Raw genomic sequence first — 21959 nt, 5'->3', positions numbered from 1 at the left:
CAGAAAGACAATGCTTATTTTAATTAAAAAGACAAGTTATGATTTTAATGAACAAGTCTTTGATAGACTGTAATGAGATACTTTAGCTGCATGATAAGATTCAAGTAACGGAGGACTGGCCATCTGAAAGAAACCATTAGAAGTAACGTATGATGATGAATGGAAATAAAGAAATCTCACTTCTGAAATGGACTTACTAGAAATGACGCAGTGGGTTAAACTGCTGAACTGCTGAACTTGCTGACCAAAAGGTCAGTTGTTTGAATCTGGGGAGGGGGTTGAGCTCCTGCTGTTAGGCCCAGCTTCTGCCAAACTAGCAGTTCGAAAACATGCAAATGTGAATAGATCAATAGGTACCGCTCCTGTTGTAAGAACAATGCTGGCTCTTCGGTGTAGAAATGGAGATGAGCACCACCCCCAGAGTCAGACACAACTAGACTTAATGTCAGGTAAAACCTTTACCTTAACTAAGGGCTGGTCATTTGAAAGAGACTATTAGAGGTTACAGGTATGATGACAAATGGAAATTAAGAAATTTCACTTCTGAAATAATTTCTGACAGGTAAATCCTTTAGCTAACTGCTATTCTGAAAAAAAGTAACACAGCAATGATGGATCAGATGAAGATTTCATCTAGTTTATCCTGCAACACTACACTGCCAAATGCTTCCTGGAAAAATAACACCATCCTTATACTGGATCAGATATGCTAACCTAGCTAATATGTGCCACCGCTCAGTTATGTAAAATCCCAATACAAGAATACATCCATGTAGGTGGTGACAGCAGCACAATAGTGGCAATAATAAGGTCATGGGAGCAGCTTTTATGACCACAAACCTAGGGACTGGCAAATACTTGCTTATTTACTTGTTCCTTGATGTTTTAAAAAAAGAAGTCCTAATCTTCTGACAGGAACCCATACTTAGTCAGGAATGCTCAAGATTAGTTTGGCTACAGAAAAAAGCATTTCAGATTTCTTTTTTTTCATTAGCCCTTAGATACGACATTCCTCATCCTGCTCTCTTTCACTGATAATATGTAATACAAGCAAGTGCATCACCTGTCCCCAATTCACCTCCCTTTCTACATATGACACCATTCCTATTTCAAAGTTCATTGTAAGCTTTATGGAAACACAGATCTCTTTTCTTGCTGTTTAGGATATCGGTTTCTAGCAAAAGTTGAATGAAATCCCATTATGACAGTTAGTTAGGGTTTGGGTTTGGCTATCACGCTAAATATATATTTAGATTATTAATTGGCAAATCAAAGTGCATTGGCAAATGGTTTGCTAATGAAATTAAAATGACCTTCCCCTTAAGAAAAGTAAGCATCATTTCAATTTTTTCCTTTCACTTCACTTATCTCTTCAAGTGATCTGCAAGGTAATCATTCTCTGAACACTGAGTTGCCTTAGATGTAGCACAGATTTCTCAATGCACCCTGTTGAAGAATGGAGAAGTATGAAGAGGGAATGAGTATGAAGAGTTCAAATCGGTATGCAGGCATAAAGCCACTGGAGAACCTTGGATCAGTTACTTAAAATGATTTTCAAACTTCACTAAATGTTTTTATTAATGGCTTCAATTTAAAGAGTTGTTGCTCACCCACTGGATGGCCCTGGGTAAGTCACATTCTCTTGGCCCAGAGGAAGCAAAAAACCAACATGGAACAATTCTTTCCAAGGAAAAACTGTGAAAGGTTTGTGTTATGCTCGCTGTAAATGGGAAATGACTTTAGGGCAGTTTTGAGGGCAATGGCTACACTCATCTTCAAACATTTATTTATTGTCGAAGGCTTTCATGGCTGGAATCACTAGGTTCTTGTGGGTTTTTTCGGGCTATAGAGCCATGTTCTAGAGGCATTTCTCCTGACGTTTCGCCTGCATCTATGGCAAGCATCCTCAGAGGTAGAGGTCTGTTGGAATTAGGACAATGGGTTTATATATATATCTGTGGAATGGCTGGGGTGGGGCAAGGAGCTCTTCCCTGCTGCAGTTAGGTGTGAATGTTCAGCTGATCACCTTCATTAGCATTTGAAGGCCTGCCTGCGCCTGGGAAAATCTGCTGCTGGGAGGTGTTAATCTGTGCCTGGTTTTTTCCTCTCTGTTGTTTAGCTGTTATAATTTTAGAGTTTTTTAATACTGGTAGCCAGATACTGGTAGCCAGATACTGGTAGCTGAACATTCACACCTAACTGCAGCAGGGAAGAGCTCCTTGCCCCACCCCAGCCATTCCACAGATATATATAAACCCATTGTCCTAATTCCAACAGACCTCTACCTCTGAGGATGCTTGCCATAGATGCAGGCGAAACGTCAGGAGAAATGCCTCTAGAACATGGCTCTATAGCCCGAAAAAACCCACAAGAACCTAAACATTTATTTATTTAATATAATTATTAGGAGCATTTCTGTCCTGTCCTTCTCGCCTCCGAAGAGGGACTCAGTACTGCTACCAACAGGCATCATTCAGTGCCAAACAACAAAAGAAGCACAATATACAATTAACCTATATTAAAAACAATTATAGATACATTAAAACAGTTCGCCATTTCACGTCATCTTCCAAATCAAACATATTAAAACAATATACAGTAATGAGGAAAGGCGTCTGTGGTGTCCAAGCAGTAGAATGGTTTTTAATTAGATATATCTGGTACCAAACTTGATACCATTCTGGACATTCCACATATATATAAACCCCACTTGCCTAGTTTCCAACAGACCTCACAACCTCTGAGGATGCCTGCCACAGATGTGGGTGAAATGTCGGGAGAGAATGCTTCTGGAACATGTCTATACAGCCGGGAAAACTCACAGCAACCCAGATTTTAAAACTGTTTCATTTTTTAAAATCTGTGATCTGTTTTGTATCCATTTAATCCGTTTAATCTCTATTTTGTGTATTTTAATAGACATTTTATAGAAATACGTTTTAATATGTAACTTTTGTAGAAATATGTTTTAATATATGTTATCTGTAGCGTTCCTGCAATGTTTATGTGTTTTAATTTTTCTGTAACCTACTTTGAGCCATGAAGTGAAGTAGGTAAGAAGTCATTTTGTTGTTGTTGTTGTTGTTATTATTATTGTCCACCTGTCTTCCCTCTCTGAGAAACTCCAGAGCATAAACAGTAAAAGTTAAACTATACTTAGGGCTCTTACACAGTCATATAACCCAGAATATCAAGGCAGAAAATCCCACAATATCTGCTTTAAACTGGGTTTATTTGAGTCCACAATGTATAGTATTGTTTAGTCCAGTGTTTCTCAACCTAGGGTCCAAGACCCCTGGCAGCCCCCGCGAGAGGTGTCAAAGGGGTCATCAACGATAATAAGAAAACATGGTATTTTCTGTGGCCATGGGGGTTCTGTGTGGGAAGTTTGGCTCAATTCCATTGTTGGTGGGGTTCAGAATGTACTTTGATTGTAGGTGAACTGTAAATCCCAGCAACTACAACTCCCAAATGTCAAGGTCTATTTCCCCCAAACTCCACTGGTGTCCATTCTTGGGCATATTGAGCATTTGTGCCAAGTTTGGTCCAGATCCATCATAGCTTGAGTCCACAGTGCTCTCTGGATGTAGGTGAACTGCAACTCCCAAACTCAAGCTCAATGCCCACCAAGCCCTTCCAGTATTTTCTGTTAGTCATGGCAGTTCTGTGTGCCAAGTTTGGTTTGATTCCATGGTTAATGGAGTCCAGAATGTTCTTTGATTGTAGATGGACTATAAATCCCAACAATTACAAAATGACCAAATTAACCTCCTACCCCACTAGTATTCAAATTTGGGCGTATTGGATATTTGTGTCAAATTTGGCCAAGTGAATGAAAATATATCCTGCATATCCGATATTTGCACTGCGATTCATAACAGTAGCAACATTACAGTTATGAAAGTACAGTTCTAGTTATGAAAGTAGCATTAAATATCATTTTATGGTTGAAGGTCACCATAACATGAGGAAGGGGTTGCAGAATTAGGAAAGGTATTGTTTTTATGTTAATTAATTTTAATGTTTTTTATTTGTTGTTATTGATTGTTTTTATTGTGTCTGTTTTATTGTAATCCTGGGCTTGTCCCCTGTAAGCCGCCCCAAAGTCCCTTCAGGGAGATGGGAGGCGGGGTATAAAAATAAAGTTATTATAAGGTTGAAAAACACTGGGTTAGTCCTATTTTTAACGGTAATTCTCAGCTACATTTATCCAGCACCTACCAGTTACCTCAGGCCTGGGTCAACTTTTGCCCTCCCTCCAGGTGGGCCAAAATCCACCATTCCTAACAGTCTCAGTCCCTTTCCTTTCCCCCTCAGCTTCAGGCTCCTTCCTTCCTTCCCCCCACCCCCTCAGCTGCTTATGGTCCTGTGGCTGTTAGGAATGATGGGAGTTGAAGTCCAAAACACCTGGAGAGAGAGCCCAAATTCATTTGTATATGAAACATAAATCGGTGTTATCTTCACTATATGTTGTGCCCCGCCTCGAGCTGTGAGGAGAGAGGGAAGAACAAATGAAATGGAATATTACTGGAAAGAACTCCAATAATAAGCCGGAGGGGATGGAGATCTAGTAGGCCAGACCCACACGGCCCACAGGGGCACACAAGAGCCCGAGCAGGGGGCTCCGGCCTAGCCAGGCCCGCCTCTCACCTCCCTACGGAACCCGGCGCGGCCCAAACCCGCCCGCGAAGGACACTTGTCCGGCCCCCCTGAGGGCGACTTCCCTTTCGCGGCCCTTCCCTTCCCTCGCGCCTCAGCCTGGCCCCAAACCGCCTCAGGCCGCGCTACCTGCCGCCGGCGCCTCGACCGACCTTCCTTCCTGCCTCCTTTCCCCTCAGGAGGATTCCGAACTGGGCTTGACAGCGCCAACCGCCGGCTCCGCCTCTCTCGCTTCCGGGCGCCTACGTGCTTACGTCATCAAGCACGCCAGGAAACCCTAGACTAGACCTTTTTGTAAAACAATAGAGTGAACTCCACGTTTAGATTTAGAGCAGCCACCGGCCAAGTTGGGCTCTAGCTCCAGGAAACCCTAGACTAGAGATTTGAAAAATTTAGAGTGAACTCCACGTTTAGATTTAGAGCAGCCACGGGTCAACTTGGGTCCTCTTTCCAAGAAACCCTAGACTAGAGCTTTTTTTAAAAATAGAGTGAACTCCACGTTTTGCTGTTAGGGGATTTAGAGAAATCAACTCGAAAGTTTTGGACTTCAAGTCCCACAATTCCTAACAGCCTCAGACCACTTCCTTTCCCCCCTCAGTCTCTTAAGCTTAGGGGAGTTGGACAAGAGTCCCCAACATCCCCAAACAGGTTCCTCTACGGCTCTACAGGGCCCTAATGCCGGTCCTTTTGCCGCCGCCCAGTGGAGACATCAGGAATTGCTGTTCTGCTCCTTCCTTGAAACCGCAGAGGCGCTTTTCACCCAGGACTCCGCGACTCCAATGTACAATCCTTTGCTGCCATCAAGTGGCCAGATTGGGAAATGGCAGCCCTTTATTATATTTTCCGCAAAGCCACTCCTTCATTGAATCCATATATATATATATAAGGAGGGAGGAATTTATTTATTTACAATATATATATACCGCCTTTCTCACCCCTGGGGGGACTCAAAGCGGTTAATAAACAATCAATCAATCAATCAATCAATCAACAATAAACAAACCAACAAACAATCAGGGCCAGCTAGGTAAAGATAAAGGTTTTCCCCTTACTTTATGTCTAGTCGTGTCTGACTCTGCGGGTTGGTGCTTATATACATTTCTAAGCCAAACTGTTGTTAGACGATCCCTCAATGTCTGAGTAGGATTGTCTTCCAAGATTGGTGGATGCATAGGTGACTGTGGAGCCCTATTCTTGATCTGCATGTTCTCCTGCAGTGAGGGCATTGGTTTCTAGGTGGTAGGCAGTCAGTCCCGGTCAGGGTTGGCTTGATGCACCTTCCTCTTGGCACGTTTTTCTCTTTCGCCCTCCATTCGTGCCTCTTCAAATTCTCCAGCACTGCTGGTAACAGCTGACCTCCAGCTGGAGTTCTCAAGGGCCAGGGCTTCCCAGTTCTCAGTGTCTATGCCAGAGTTTTTAAGGCTGGCTTTGAGTCCATCTTTCAATCTCTTTTCCTGTCCACCAACATTCTGTTTTCCATTCTTGAGTTCAGAGTAGAGCAACTGCTTTGGGAGACGGTGGTCGGGCATCCGGACAACGTGGCCGGTACAGCGGAGTTGATGGCGGAGGACCATCGCTTCAGTGCTAGTGGTCTTTACTTCTTCCAGCACGCTGACGTTTGTCCACTTCTCTTCCCAAGAGATTTGCAGGATTTTCCGGAGGCAGCGCTTACATTTCTAAGCCAAAGAGTAGCAATAAAAACAATGTTATGATTGGGGGTCACCACAACATGAGGTATTAAGGGGTTGTGGCATTAGGAAGATTGAGAACCACTGCCATAGCTGGCCAGTTTTCTAGGTATTTGTAACATCTGCAAGAAAAATCTGTCTTTTTTAAGACTTGGAGACATCCCCAAAGTGTGCCAATGTCTTTAAATATTTAGTGTCACATATCATTAGAGTAAGGCATTATATAATTAGCCCTTGCAAAGAGAGCACCATCTAGCGAGCGCATCTAACACTAATGAAATAATTCAAAAGCTAAAAGACTGTATAGGGAATTTAAGTCTAATACCCACTGAAGTGTGGCTTGATCCTTCTCAACCCAATGGCCCTCCATGCAAAATTGTACACACAAGACAAAATTATATATACATTATATATTGGTTTTACTTGTTTCATGAGAGGGTAGAGTGAGGAGATGAGGGCAATAACCAGGGTTTTTTGGGGGTGGGGGAAATGGGTTTCCTATGTCTGTATTAAAAACAAGTGCAAAGTCAAATCTCGTAGTGAGTTAAGGTTTGTTCAAAGGTGCTGCCTTCCAGACTTTTGAGGCTTGCTTAGAATGTGTTTCTTTGCTTCTATATACACATACTAGCTGTCCCCTGCCATGTGTTGCTGTGGCCCAGTCTAATGACCTTGGTGAAGGGAGTTGGACTGGATGGCCTTAAGTATTTTCTATTGGTCATAGGGGTTTCTGTGTGGGAAGTTTGCCCCAATTCTATCATTCGTGGGGTTCAGAATGCTCTTTGATTTTAGGTAAACTATAAATCCCAGTAATTACAACTCCCAAATGTCAAGGTCTATTCCCCCCCCCCCCCCCCAACTCCATCTGTGTTCATATTTGAGCATATGGAATATTCGTGCCAAGTTTGGTCCAGATCCATCATTGTTTGACTCCACAGTGCTCTCTAGATGTAGCTGAACTACAACTCCCAAACTCAAGGTCAATGCCTATCAGTACCCATGTCATGGGAGTCCTGTGTGCCACGTTTGGTTCAATTCCAGCATTGGTGATGTTAAGAATGCTCTTTGATTGTAGGTTAATTATAAATCCCTGCAACTACAACTCTCAAATGACAAAATCATTTTTTTGAGTGAAAAACATACATTGAGTTGTTAAGTGTATGCTGTCCAAATTTGGTGTCAATTCGTCCAATGGTTTTTTGAGTTATGCTAATCCCACAAACGAACATTACATTTTTATTTATATAGATGTGGTCACGAAATGCATGTACTATATACCTATTTTCCCCCCAGAGGATTATGTACTCCAAACCACCAGCGTAAGAATACCCCGGTTGTTCAGGATTTGGGATATTAGCCAGAAGTTCCTTTTCCTGATGGGCAACATGCTACTAGCAAAATCTCGAAATGCTAATATGCCAGGTAACTACTGCAATTCTTTGGCTCTGTGTTTTCATCTCAACCTTCTACTTGTCCAGAGTCAATACTGGAATGCATGCATACATTCTTGGGCCGGACTGCTGACCAAAAGGTCGGGGTTCACATCAGGGTAGCGGGGCGAGCTCCCAACTGTCAACTCCAGCTTCCCATGCAGGGACATGAGAGAAGCCTCCCACATAATGGTAAAACATCCGAGTGTCTCCTGGGCAACGTCCTTGCAGACAGCCAATTCTATCACACCAGAAGCAACTTGCAACTTCTCAAGTTGCTCCTGACATGAAAAAAGATTAAATAGACACTCCATGTTGCTAATTCTCGCTTGAGCTTCTCTAAACGTTATAAAACAATTGCAGACTTTGGACTTTCCAAACAGATGATGATACCTGGGATTTTGAGAAAAGTTGGTTTGTTTGTTTGTTTTTAAAAAATGGAAGTTTGCAAATGTTTGAAAGACACTACTAGATTAAGATTACCTAACCCTGCCTCATGATTTGAGGATTAAATGCTTGCTCCAGGGAATCTTTTGAGCAGAATACAAAGGCTTGTTTGTAAACTCCATGGTTTTCAGTAGTAAATGCCCACATAACTTGGCAGTTTTATTTTTCTTCCTCAAGCCACAGCTATCAGCTTTTTGATTTTTCTGGATATTTGCAAGTCTTAGGTGAATCCAGAAATTTGAAAAACTGCAACTACTTCCAAGGACATACAGAAAATTCCAAGGTAAACGACAGCTGTCCTCTAAAATATGCTTATTATGTTCTGGCAACATTCCCTTCTGCAGGCTTCATTTACCTGAATCAGTAAAGGGAATCAGCACTTTTATGGGGTTTTTTTTCCATGTCAGATAGAGTTAGTGAGATTTTTTTTCATGTCAGGAGCGACTTGAGAAACTGCAAATTGCTTCTGGTTTGAGAGAATTGGCCTTCTGCAAGGACATTGCCCAGGAGACGCCTGGATACTTTACCACTCAGTGGGAGGCTTCTCTCATTTTCCTTCATGAGAAGCTGGAGCTGACCCCCATAAGAGATAGTAACTTATAGTTTTGCTAAGGACAAAGACAATAGGGGTCAAGTCTTGGTCAATTTACAAAGACACTAACAACAACAACAGGGACCCTTCCCATGTCAGATAGTGTGTACATTTAATCAGTGCCCTATATTTCACCGCTTTGAGTTGCCTGAGGGCTGAGAAAAGCGGTATATAAATAAAGTAAGTAAATAAATAAATATAGCAGAAGGTAACAAATTTATTACTGAAAACCATGCCACAAAAGTTATTTGACTTTTTCCATCTGAGACACAACTAGGCTAGAGAATTAACGGCTCTCCAATTGGTTTCCCATCTCAGTCAACGACTCACAAACAAAAGGGACTCTCTTTTGAGCTGAAAAACATTTACATATCCTGGCTAAAGATTAGTCAAGAAAAACACTATGCTCTCCATACTTTGTGAGATGGACTCAGGGTGGGGGGGACAGATATGATTTCCTTTCCTTTTTTTCTGAATTTCTTATGATTTCCCCTATATGGTTTCCCTTTTCCCCATATTCCTATGTGTGATATAAAATATGAAATGCCACCTCTGCGTGACCCCAGCACACCAAAATCGCAGGAAAACCTTCTCATTTCCTGGGATAGATAATCCCCTGACTGAAAGTACTTAACAGAAACCTTTTGCAAGGACAATACAATAGTCACACACCTTCAGGCTTCAGAGCATGGCCACCTGAAGGATGTGGCCCATGGTGATATAATCATTCTTCACAAAGGGGACATCCTGTCTTCGGGAGGATTTAGATGTCCCAACTGCCTCACCCATTGTCTTCATCCCTTTGGCTGAAACCAGAGACAAGATATCATCAATTGATCCCATACATAGGAATTGGTATAAAGGATTATGATTATGGATTCTGATTCTGATTTGTTTGCTGAGGCGCACGTTTATGATAATGATTGTTTTTGACTTGATATGTTTTGTATAATTGTGTTTTTAATTGCCTTTTTGATGTTGTTGTGTTAATCTTTACTATGTAAACTGCCTTGAGAAAGGCAGTATAGAAGTAAAGCAAATAAATAATAAATAAATATCCAGGACTAAGGATTACCTGCGTCTGGTATCCACGCCAGACCAAGATGTTTATTTCATACACTTGGAACAATACAAAAGGCTATCTTGAGGACTCTTGGAGTTATCGCCAGCAATTGGACAACCATTAAGCCAGTGGTTCTCAACCTTCCTAATGCCGCGACCCCTTAGTACAGGTCCTCATGTTATGGTGACCCCCAACCATAAAGTTATTTTCGTTGCTACTTCATAACTGTAATTTTGCTACTGTTATGAATTGTAATGTAAATATCTGATATGCAGGATGTATTTTCAGTCACTGGACCAAATTTGGCACAAATACCCGATACGCCCAAAATTTGAATACTGGTGGGGTTGGGGGTGATTGATTTTGTCATTTGGTAATGCTGGAGTTGCTGGGATTTATAGTTCACCCTAAATCAAAGAGCCTTCTGAACTCCATCAATGATGGAACTGAATCAAACATGGCACACAGAATTCCCATGACTAAGAGAAAATATTGGGAAGGTCTGGTGGACATTGACCTTGAGTTTTTGGAGTTGTAGTTCACCTATATCCAGACTGTGGACTCAAGCAATGATGGATCTGGATCAAATTTGGCACAAATACTCAATATGCCCAAATGTGAACACTGGTAGAGTTTGGAGAAAATAGACCTTGCCATTTGGGAGTTGTAGTTGTTGGGATTTATAGTTCACCCACAATGAAATAGCATTCTGAACCCCATCAATGATAGAATTGGGCCAAGCTTCCCACACAGAACCCACATGACCAACAGAAAATACTATGTTTTCTGATGGTCTTTGGCGACCCCTCTGACACCCCCTTGCGACCCCCACAGGGGTCCCGACACCCAGGTTGAGAAACACCGCATTAAGCCATTTAAATCAACTCATCTTTTTCTCCTGGTTCATTGTTTCCCGCTCGGACCACCTCCTTGCTCCCCATTGGCCGAGAGGCCAAAGTGGCGCTGGGTTTCCCATTGGCTGAGGCATGCCTAAGCTGGCCGCACCTCCCCTCCAGCTGATGACTCCAACCAATCAGCGTGAAGCTGGCAAAGGGGGCGGGAGCGGGAAGTTTGAATTTGACAGCTCTGTTTCTCTATAAAAATGTACTGTTCTGCCTTGCAAAGCATGTCAGCTTTTGGCAAGGGATTGCAGTTTGATATCCGTACCAGCTGGGGTGAAATAAAGACAACTCAGTGGCATTTTCTTCAACTTTGGTGAGACTTTTATTGGGAAAATTAGGGAAAACTCTTTTGGGTGCTTCTTTTTCTCACCAGAGCTGAAACGGACTCTCTTTGGTGGGTCTGACTGGTCTCTGCCTCCTGGCAAAGACCCCTAAATTCTTGCTCGATATCAAGATGGGAACTCACCCCACTCCCCAGATTTGAACCACCAACATTTCAGTTATCAGTCCTGCTGGCACAAGGGATTAACCCATTTCACCGCCAGGGGCTCCTAATTTTATGGTAACTGAAGTGTTTCATAATGCCTGATTACCATAAAAAGATATTTACAAAGTCATGCATGTACATCCAGGAAGGTTTAGTTCCCCTCAAAGTGTCATCATATAGAAATGTTGCAAGATCTAATCATCTAACAAAAATTACCTGGTTGTTCCTTTGTGTTTTCATGTTGAATCCAATTTATGGTTGTGTTGGGACAGGCAATAAAAAATTAAATGGGCTCTCAAAATCTGTGGGGGTTTAGTTACAGCAGTGAGGTGGTATTTGGAGACTCTTCATCTGATGCACTAGAGGCAAATATCCTTTGGAATGCTGTGGAATTAGTATTTCTGGTTCTGCAGCAACAATTGGTTCTTTAAAGATTTGTTTGCAGGCATGTTCTCTGGCTAGATACATCGATGCTCTCTTGAACTACAGCTTTCCGTCATCTTTGCTGGTTTTATTGGAAATATGTTTTGCAATACATTAAGACACTTCTCCCTGTATCCTGTCCTATGCTTTTAAAAGGAACTTAGAGCAGATTTAAAAAATATTCAGTCTTTGGTCCTTCTACACAAGCAAAATGAATGCAGCTCTAGGTCGGGGTGTCTACAATGTGAGCTGCAACACCTAAATGGAAACAGTATATTCACATTGTAACTGTGTCGTCACACCCAGACACTATGAAGTTAAAACTAAGATGTGTTTCTCTCTTTATCTAGGCGAACTGCGGGTGCTTTTCTTAGAAGCTCCAGATTCTCAGCAACTGAGGCCAGTCCAGAATTGAACATCAAAGAGAACATTTATTTTACAAAGTCCTTGACAGACTTGGCACAGCTTGATGAAGTGACAAACAAAACAGTCAATTTGAGAAACCATATAGATGTTCTTTCTTTCCTTTTTCCTTCAGTTAACGAGTTAACTTATCCCCAACGGTAGAAAAAATCCTGGGATCTTTTACCCTAACCCTGAGCTGTTATCTTTCAGAAAGAACAGGTCTTCCCCTTCCTCAAGATTAGTTTTGGAGATGAAGTAATGGAGCCTTTCTCAATGACAGATACATTTGGAGATATTCCCTACCCCAGCACTGAGCTACTGTCCTTTAGAAAGAGCAGGTCTTTCTCTATCTGAGCTCAACACCAGTTTCCAAGGCGAGAGGGTAACCTCAACCCTAATCTCACTTGTACTCACAATGGCTTGTCTGAGCTGCCTAGCTGGCCACCAGCACATCTGAGGCTTTTTCAATACTAAAGAAGGCAGGAGAGCTTTCCAAAATGAAGATCTCATCCCCAGGAAAAAGGGCGGTCTCTAGACCAAAAGGATACCTTTTTAAACCAATAGCTGCAAAAAGGCTTGCAGGCTGGCTTCCAGCCTCTGTTAATAATTAACTTTCAAGGTGCTGCTGCAACCCAGGGGAAAATGCAAAGGGATGCTATTTCAAGCAACTAAAAGGCAATGCAAAACCAAGCTCCTGGAAGATGGAACAGTAACTTATTGTAACTTAATATAATAAGATTATTAAGAATAACTTTAGCCATAACTTCATAACCATAGATGTATTAAGAATATGCTACTTTCTAAAGCATAATAAGACCCTAAGCTCTCACAAAGAGCAGTACAAAATAAAACATTATACCAGAAATCCTCAACTGAGCCATAAAATCCACCAAAGCCCATCAGTGTATAAACTATGCAGAGCAGGAATACAGGAGCAACATGCGGAGCACATGTGAGGACAGGGTTAAAGCTCTCTTTCACAATGTTGCTTTGCTCTGTTTTAACAAAGTCCTGACAGGCTGGTTACCAGGAGATAGGAAGAAATATTCTTGGATTAGATTGATATCTGCAATCAGTGGATCTTTGTACATTCTTTCCTAACTTAGAACTGGTTTGTGGGGTGCTTGTTGTCATACTCCAAAGTAGGAACACCTCTGACTTGAAACACCATACCAGCTTGGTAAAATCAGCAAGCAGTTTATTGTAGAATATATGTAAGCAAAGCAATAAAAAGTAGTAAAACAGTTAAAATCCAAAAATAGTTCATGAATGTTGCACTCCAGAACAGGAATAACCCTCTGAATTTAAAACACCACACGTTGAATAGGAAAACAATCCCTTTTTTTAAAATGAAGATAAGTAAAAAACAGCCAGGTAAAAATATGCTTTAAGAAAATAGATGAGCGCAATAAGGTAGAAAGATAAGCAGGAACAAAATATTCCAAGATAGGGTTCAGCAAAGTTCAAAAGAAAGATCCAGACTTTTGTAATACAATCCAAAGTACCAGGAAACCATTGATTCACAGCATGAGTATAGAAACACAAGAGATAAAGAGTCAAACCATTAACAAAAAATCCTTAACATGAATCTTCCAAGCAAGGCTTCCATAGGACAAGAACAAGGACTTTGCGGGGTTCTGAAACGATGCTTCATCTGACTGTATTTTCCCTGGTGGGAACTTTATATCTCTCCGTTAGGCTATTCCCAGCACCCAGAAATTGGTTTCATTTTCCTTGACTGCCTTTCCCCCTTATCTCTCGAAGCCTAGCAGACTGGTGAAGGCCTTGGCTGAGCTGTCTGTTTTGGCTAATTTCCAGCCGTCTATTTGCTCACTATCTATCTGCTCATTAGTTTCTTCAGGGGCCAAGTTGTTTTCAAACCCCAAATCCTGGGAACTGTCTGGGCCAGGGAGTAAACTATCATCCCTATATCCTGTAGGAACATTTTCATGGAAAACTACACTTTGAACGAGTGTCCCTATGCCATTCTCTGCATTAATATCATTGACCAGACCATCTTGACCCTCAGTGACATCATACCCCACATCTAATGCACCTAGATAATCTGGAAACACAATCACAGGGTGAACTTCAACAATGAGATACAAAGGAGAACCAGATCCATGAGTCTATAGCAATCCAAGAAGCAGGGCACATGAAACCATGAAACAAAACGGCAGAAAAATCCCATAGGCAAAACTTACACTTGGCAAAAAACTTGGTGTGCGTAATTTAGAGCACTTGAAACCAAGACCGTGATAAATAACAACATTGCCTCAACTGAGGCAATTCACTCTCATGAATCATTATAAGTTTTCTCCAGAGCCCAAAACTGACAAGAAAGCATTCTTCTTGACTTTCCCACTAGATAACGGCTTAGATGTAGATGAAGGGATCGCTTTAATTTCTGAAAGCTCTGTCTCTGTTTATTAAAAATTTTCTGATTGTCCAAAGTTTCATTATCTTTGCCTTCATTAGCCTGTACACTTGGCAAATCAATCTCAGCATCATTTTCAGACAGTTGCTCTGAGAAAAGTGGGGAAAGGTCACTCCCAGGACTGAAGACCTGGGAATCTTCCTGAAATAGCTCAGGCGTCTCTTCTGAACTTAACTCAGGCCCATCATCAGGAACACCATTCCCATCATGCACATCAACATAAATGTCATTTCCATTATGAACATCAACAGGAACATCAGACACAATCACAGGCTGAACGGGCTGACATACAACACCTGTGTAGGCACTCTGTGACAAACTGGATTTCTTAGACCCCATCTACACTGCCATGTAGTGCAGTTTCAGAATATGGACTGACTGCATTAATTATATGTCTACACTGCCCTATAATCCAGTCTAATGCAGTTAATCCACATTATGAAACTGCATTAAATGGCAGTGTAGAGTCAACCTTTAATCCATGTTCTGACCCGGATTAAATGGCAGTGTAGAAGCAGCCTTATTTGCAGGGAAATCTGCATTTGGAATTTGTTTCCTTCCAATTTCTCTTGCACACTTTTCACCTGTCCTTCGATCACATTTTTTACAAGAGATACCTAATTAACTTTTTTTCCAAAACAAAAAGATAAAAACTGAAGACTAATAATCAAAATAGTGCCCAAAGGTCAAATATGTTTGCTAGTTTTTTGCAGCGAAGCAACCGTCTTTAATGGCACTTAGTCCAACAGATTTGCTATCTTTCACGCTGTCATAAATCCACTGGTCTGAAAGGTGCCATGCGATTCCCTATAGCAATTAAATTTGTGTGCATTTATTTATTGATAGTAGGGCTGATAAAATAGTAAAAACAGTAAAATAGATTTCACTGCTGCAGAAGTGGCTTCAGATTACTGTGTAGCTGAAAATGCTTCTGAATTGTGTAAAATACGAGGGTTATCCAGAAAGTGAAGAACAGATTTGAAGGACTAGATTTAGTAAACAGAGTCCCAGAAGAACTATGGACAGAAGTCCGCGACATTGTTCAGGAGGCGGCAACAAAGTACGTCCCAAAGAAAAAGAAAACCAAGAAGGCAAAATGGTTGTCTGCTGAGACACTGGAAGTAGCCCAAGAAAGGAGAAAAGCAAAAGGAAACAGTGATAAGGGGAAATATGCCCAGTTAAATGCGCAATTCCAGAGGTTAGCCAGAAGAGATAAGGAACTATTTTTAAATAAGGAATGCATGGAAGTGGAAGAAGACAACAGAATAGGAAGGACAAGAGACCTCTTCCAGAAAATTAGAAACATTGGAGGTAAATTTCAGGCAAAAATTGGTATGATAAGAAACAAAGATGACAGGGACCTAACAGAAGCTGAAGAGATCAAGAGAAGGTGGCGAGACTATACAGAAGATCTGTATAGGAAGGATAATATCGAGGATAGTTTTGACAGTGTGGTGAATGAATTAGAACCAGACATCCTGAGGAGTGAGGTTGAATGGGCCTTAAGAAGCATTGCTAACAACAAGGCAGCAGGAGACGACGGGATCCCAGCTGAACTGTTTAAAAAGATGATGCTGTCAAGGTGATGCATGCCATATGCCAGCAAATATGGAAAACACAAGAATGGATATCAGACTGGACAAAATCAACTTATATCTGGATTCGGCACAGTCTGGTTTCAGACCGGGACATGGAACTGAGACGGTCTTGGTCGCCTTAGTGGATGATCTGCGCCGGGAGCTAGACAGGGGGAGTGTGTCCCTGTTGGTGCTCCTGGACCTCTCAGCGGCCTTCGATACCGTCGACCACGGTATCCTTCTGGGGCGCCTTGCAGAAATGGGCCTCGGAGGCACTGTTCTGCAGTGGCTCCGGTCATTTCTGGAGGGCCACACCCAGAAGGTGTTATTGGGGGACACCTGTTCAACGCCACAGCCTTTGACTTGTGGGGTTCCACAGGGCTCTATACTGTCCCCCATGCTGTTTAATATCTACATGAAGCCGCTGGGTGAGATCATCCGGAGTTTCGGGGTGCGATGTCATCTGTACGCAGATGATGTCCAACTCTGTCACTCCTTCCCACCTGCTACTAAGGAGGCTGTCGAGGTCCTGAACCGGTGCCTGGCCGCTGTAATGGTCTGGATGAGGGCGAACAAATTGAAATTGAATCCAGACAAGACAGAGGTACTCCTGGTCAGTCGCAGGGCCGAACAGCGTATAGAGTTACAGCCTGTGCTGGATGGGGTCGCACTCCCCTTGAAGGCGCAGGTTCGCAGCTTGGGTGTGATCCTGGATTCATCGTTGAGCCTGGATCCCCAGGTTTCAGCGGTGACCAGGGGAGCATTTGCACAGCTCAGGCTCGTGCGCCAGCTGTGCCCGTACCTCGGGAAGTCTGACTTGGCCACGGTAGTACACGCTGGTCACATCCCGCCTTGACTACTGTAACGCTCTCTACGTGGGGCTGCCCTTGAAAACAGCCCAGAAGCTCCAGCTAGTCCAGCGCGCGGCAGCCATGTTACTAACGGGAGCAGGACGCAGGGAGCATACAACGCCCTTGTTGTCCCAGCTCCACTGGCTGCCGATCTGCTACCGGGCCCAATTCAAGGTGCTGGTGTTGGCCTACAAAGCCCTAAACGGTTCCGGCCCAAAATACCTGTCTGACCACATCTCGGCCTATGAGCCCACGAGGACTTTGAGATCGTCTGGGGAGGCCCTTCTCTCGATCCCACCTGCCTCGCCTGGTGGGGACGAGGGATAGGGCCTTCTCAGTGGTGGCCCCCCGGCTGTGGAACACCCTCCCTGTAGACATCAGACAGGTGCCCTCCCTTATGACATTCCGCAAGAGGCTAAAGACGTGGTTGTTTGAGAAGGCGTTTGACTAGTGCTACAATTGGCAATGACGATTGGAACGGAACATGGATAACGAGATCGGATTGTGATTCTATGATGAGACGTCGCAAATGATTTAGTGTAATTGCATTATTGACAGAGATGTTGTTATTGTTGTTTGTGATATTGCTTATATTGTAATTTGTTTTTATATGTTGTACACCGCCGTGAGTCGCCCTAGGGCTGAGAACGGCGGTTTACAAATGCAGTAATAAATAAATATAAATAAATATCCCCATACCAAAAAAGGGAAATGCGAAAGACTGCTCAAATTTCCGTACAGTGGCCCTTATTTCTCATGCCAGTAAGGTAATGCTCAAGATCCTGCAAGGAAGACTCCAGCAATACATGGAGTGAGAGTTGCCAGATGTTCAAGCTGGTTTTAGAAAAGGCAGAGGAACCAGATTGCCAATATCCACTGGATAATGGAGAAAGGCAGGGAGTTTCAGAAAAACATCTATTTCTGCTTCATTGACTATTCTAAAGCCTTTGACTGTGTGGATCAAAATAAATTGTGGCAAGTTCTTGGTGGGATGGGCATACCAAGCCACCTTGTCTATCTTCTGAGGAATCTGTACAAGGACCAAGTAGCAACAGTAAGAACTGACCACGGAACAACAGACTGGTTCAAGATTGGGAAAGGCGTATGGCAAGGCTGCATACGCTCACCCAACCTTTTTAACTTGTATGCAGAACACATCATGCGATGTGCGGGGCTTGATGAATGCAAAGCTGGGGTGAAAATTGCTGGAAGAAACATTAACAACCTCAGATATGCAGATGACACCACTCTGTTGGCCGAAAGTGAGGAGGAGCTGAGGAGCCTTCTAATCAAGGTGAAAGAAGAAAGTGCAAAAGCTGGGTTGCAGCTACACATAAAAAAACCCAATTTTATGGCAACAAGAATGATTGACAACTGGAAAATAGAGGGAGAAAATATGGAGGCCGTGACAGACTTTGTATTTCTAGGTGCAAAGATTACTGCAGATGCAGACTGTGGCCAGGAAATCAGAAGACGCTTACTTCTTGGGAGGAGAGCAATGTCCAGTCTCGATAAAATAGTAAAGAGTAGAGCCATCACACTGGCAACAAAGATCTGCATAGTCAAAGCCATGGTATTCCCTGTAGTAACCTACGGATGTGAGAGCTGGACCTTAGGGAAGGCTGAGTGAAGGAAGAGAGATGCTTTTGAGCTGTGGTGTTGGAGGAAGGTTCTGAGAGTGCCTTGGACTGCGAGAAGATCCAACCAGTTCATCCTCCAGGAAATAAAGCCCGACTGCTCATTGGAGGGAAGGATACTAGAGACAAAGTTGAAGTAATTTGGCCACATCATGAGGAGACAGCAAAGCCTAGAGAAGACAATTATGCTGGGGAAAGTGGAAGGTAAAAGGAAGAGGGGCCGACCAAGGGCAAGATGGATATTATTATTATTATTATTATTATTATTATTATTATTATTAAACTTTATTTGTACCCCGCTAGCATCTCCCGAAGGATTAAATGCGGCTTACACAGGCCGAGGCCTCAGCACACAACACAACAATACAATCCAAGCAAATCAAACAATTAAAAACAGAATAAAGCAAAATAAACAACAAGCACAATACACTAAACACAATAAAACTGGACCGGGCCAGAAAATGGGTACAAAGATTAAAAGTGCTGATGTGACAGGAGGTGTATATAAGGCTTCTGGGGCAAGTGCGATGTGCGATGTGCAGCAATCATTGGTTCTGATAAAGTGCTTATAGGACTTGGTGGTGGAGATTTCCTAATCTGGGAAGGAGCATCGGAAAAGCCAGGTCTTCAAGTTCTTTCTGAAGACAGCCAATGTAGGGCCCTGTCTAAGATCTTTGGGGAGGGTGTTCCAGAGTTGGGGGCCACCACGGAAAAGGCCCTGTCCCGTGTCCACACCAAGCGCACTTGCGACGCCGGTGGGATCACGAGCAGGGCCTCTCCAGATGACCGAAGTGAACGTGTGGGTTCGTAGATGGAGATGCGGTCACACAGGTAGGCTGGTCCCAAACCGTTCAGGGCTTTGTAGGTAAGCACCTTGAACAGGGGGGTTGACCTCTCTCTGTAAGGGGCCCAGTTAGCATCCTGGCTGCTGATCGTTGGACCAGTTGGAACTTCTGAGCCGTCTTCAAGGGCAGCCCCACATAGAGCGCATTGCAGTAGTCCAATCTGGAGGTGACCAAGGCATGGACCACTCCGGCCAGATCCGCCTTCGTGAGGTACGGTCGCAGTTGGCGCACGAGTCTCAGTTGTGCGAAAGCCCTCCCAGACACCGCCGACGCCTGAGCCTCAAGCGTGAGCGTTGAATCCAAGAGGACTCCCAAACTGCGGACCTGTGGCTTCAGGGGGAGTGTAACCCCATCCAGTACAGGTAGCCACCCTATACCCCGGTCAGGTTTACGATCGACCAGAAGGACCTCTGTCTTGTCGGGATTGATCTTCAGCTTGTTCCTCCTCATCCAGATAGACACAGCGGCCAGGCACTCGTCCAGCACCCGAGAGGCCTCCTTGGAATTAGGTGGAAAGGAGTAGTAGAGCTGTGTGTCATCTGCATAGAGGTGGCACCTAGCTCCAAAACTCCGGATGACCTCTCCCAGCGGTTTAAAAAGCATGGGTGACAGAATAGAGCCTTGCGGGACACCACAGGTCAACGGCCAGAGAGCTGAGCAGGCGTTTCCCAGCTTCACCATCTGGGATCGACCCTCCAGGAAGGATTGGAGCCATGACATAACCGTGCCCCCGAGACCCATCCTAGAGAGTCGTCCCAGAAGGATACCATGATCGATGGTATCGAAAGCCGCTGAGATATCCAGGAGAACCAACAGAGTCACACTCCCCCTGTCCAGCTCTCTACGGAGGTCATCCACCAAGGCGACCAAGGCTGTCTCGGTACCATGACCAGGCCTGAAACCAGACTGTGACTGATCTATGTAGTTGATGTCATCTAAAAAGCCCTGGAGCTGGGAGGCAACCACCCGCTCCAGCACCTTACCCAAAAAAGGAAGGTTGGAGATCGGTCTGAAATTGATGGATGGCATCCTTGAAGTGACTGGACTGACCTTGAAGGACTGACCTTGAAGGAGCTGGGGATGGTGACGGCCGACAGGGAGCTCTGGCGTGGGCTGGTTCATGAGGTCACAAAGAGTCGGAGATGACTGAACGAATGAACAACAACAACAATCCAGAGAGTAAAGTTATATATTTTTTTAAATACAGAGAATGAATATATTTTAATAAAACTTACATGAATTGTAGCATAGGTATTACATTATTTTTCCACATAATCACAACTCAGTTCAATACATTTTGTCATCCGTGGGATGAGTTTTTGATGCCTGTGTCATAGAAGTTTCCCTCCACCTTTTTCAGCCAGTTTGTCACTTCGATTGTCACCTCGGTGTCATCGGAGGAGTGTTTTCCATTAAGGTGTTCCCTCAATTGAGTGAACAGATGATATTCACTGGGTGTGAGATCGGGGCTGTGGGAAGGGTGGCTTAAAACATCCCAACCAAATGAAGTCAACAACTCTTGTGTTGCATGAGCAGTGTGCGGATGCGCATTGTCACAAAGGAGACAGACTCCTGCCATCAGCATCCCATGATGTTTGTTTTGGATGGCTCTGAAAAGTTTCTTCATGGTCTCACAATATATTCCACAACCATTTTGTCACATGCTGTCTTGACATTATGTCCTCTCCATAAACTGAAACAATGAATCGCAGCAGCGTTTATGCCCTTAGCATTTAGATAGCATCTTTCTTTGAAAACCCTATCTAGTTATACCCTACCTTGTTCATGCCCAGCATTATTTTTAAATATTTTTAAATTTTAATTATTACATTTGGCCCGGCCATAGTGTGCCATCGCGCCTGGGTGCTATAACTCTTAGTGAAAGAGGGATGGACGTGACATCTTTCCCCCAGGGGATTGCTTCTTGTCCTCCTTTAGGAAACTGGAAACTGGAAGACCAAAACACTGTAGATAACTCAAAATAGGTTTTATTGTTCACAAAGAGTTATCCCTTTAAGTCAATAAGCTGGAAGTTTCAAAGGGGTAAAGGAAAATATACATTACAGTCTCTGGTTGTTTTGGGTCCAAGGAGTTTTGCAGCTGAGAAGCTTTTCCAGGTCTCTCTTTCTCAATGGCTGTGAATGCCGGTGCAATCCACAACCCCAGTACAAATGGCCTATGTTTGAAGACACAAAGTCTTCCTCTGGTGCCAAAGAACTGGTTTGAAGGCACTTGAGACTTCTAAACGTCATCCAGGTCGGTCTGAACATGAAGCATAAGTCTTAAGGGTAAGAACCTCAGAATTGGTGCTGAGAGGTAACTTAATCAAGGGCTTTAGAGCCAAGTCCCTCTCTCACCATCTGATAGAATGTTTGTTGGTGGGATGAAAAAGGAAACACTGTCCTGCTCTCTAGGAAGAGGTGGAGCCAAACAATTGAGCTGAGGAAGCAATATAACTGGTGCAAACAACATTGATTGACAGCTATAAATAACCAACCAATCCAACTATACATTTACAG

General features: G+C 43.4%; 1 protein-coding gene across 5 annotated transcripts in view; it reads right to left on the bottom strand.

Moving 5' to 3' along the window:
* OGDH (oxoglutarate dehydrogenase) overlaps positions 1 to 4916 on the bottom strand; it is an 82956-nt gene extending 78040 nt beyond the window's left edge. For 4 of the 5 annotated variants that reach the window (XM_060787211.2, XM_060787213.2, XM_060787209.2 and 1 more), the window contains exon 1: positions 4789 to 4916. The gene's annotated coding sequence lies outside the window, so the exon portion shown is untranslated. The remainder of the gene's footprint in view (positions 1 to 4788) is intronic. The other variant, XM_060787210.2, reaches the window with a different exon arrangement.
* Positions 4917 to 21959: the final 17043 nt, after the last annotated feature.

This window comes from Anolis sagrei, chromosome 7 (genome assembly GCF_037176765.1).
Source record: "Anolis sagrei isolate rAnoSag1 chromosome 7, rAnoSag1.mat, whole genome shotgun sequence".
Lineage (NCBI taxonomy): Eukaryota > Metazoa > Chordata > Lepidosauria > Squamata > Dactyloidae > Anolis > Anolis sagrei.
This window is presented reverse-complemented; position numbering and strand designations above follow the sequence as displayed.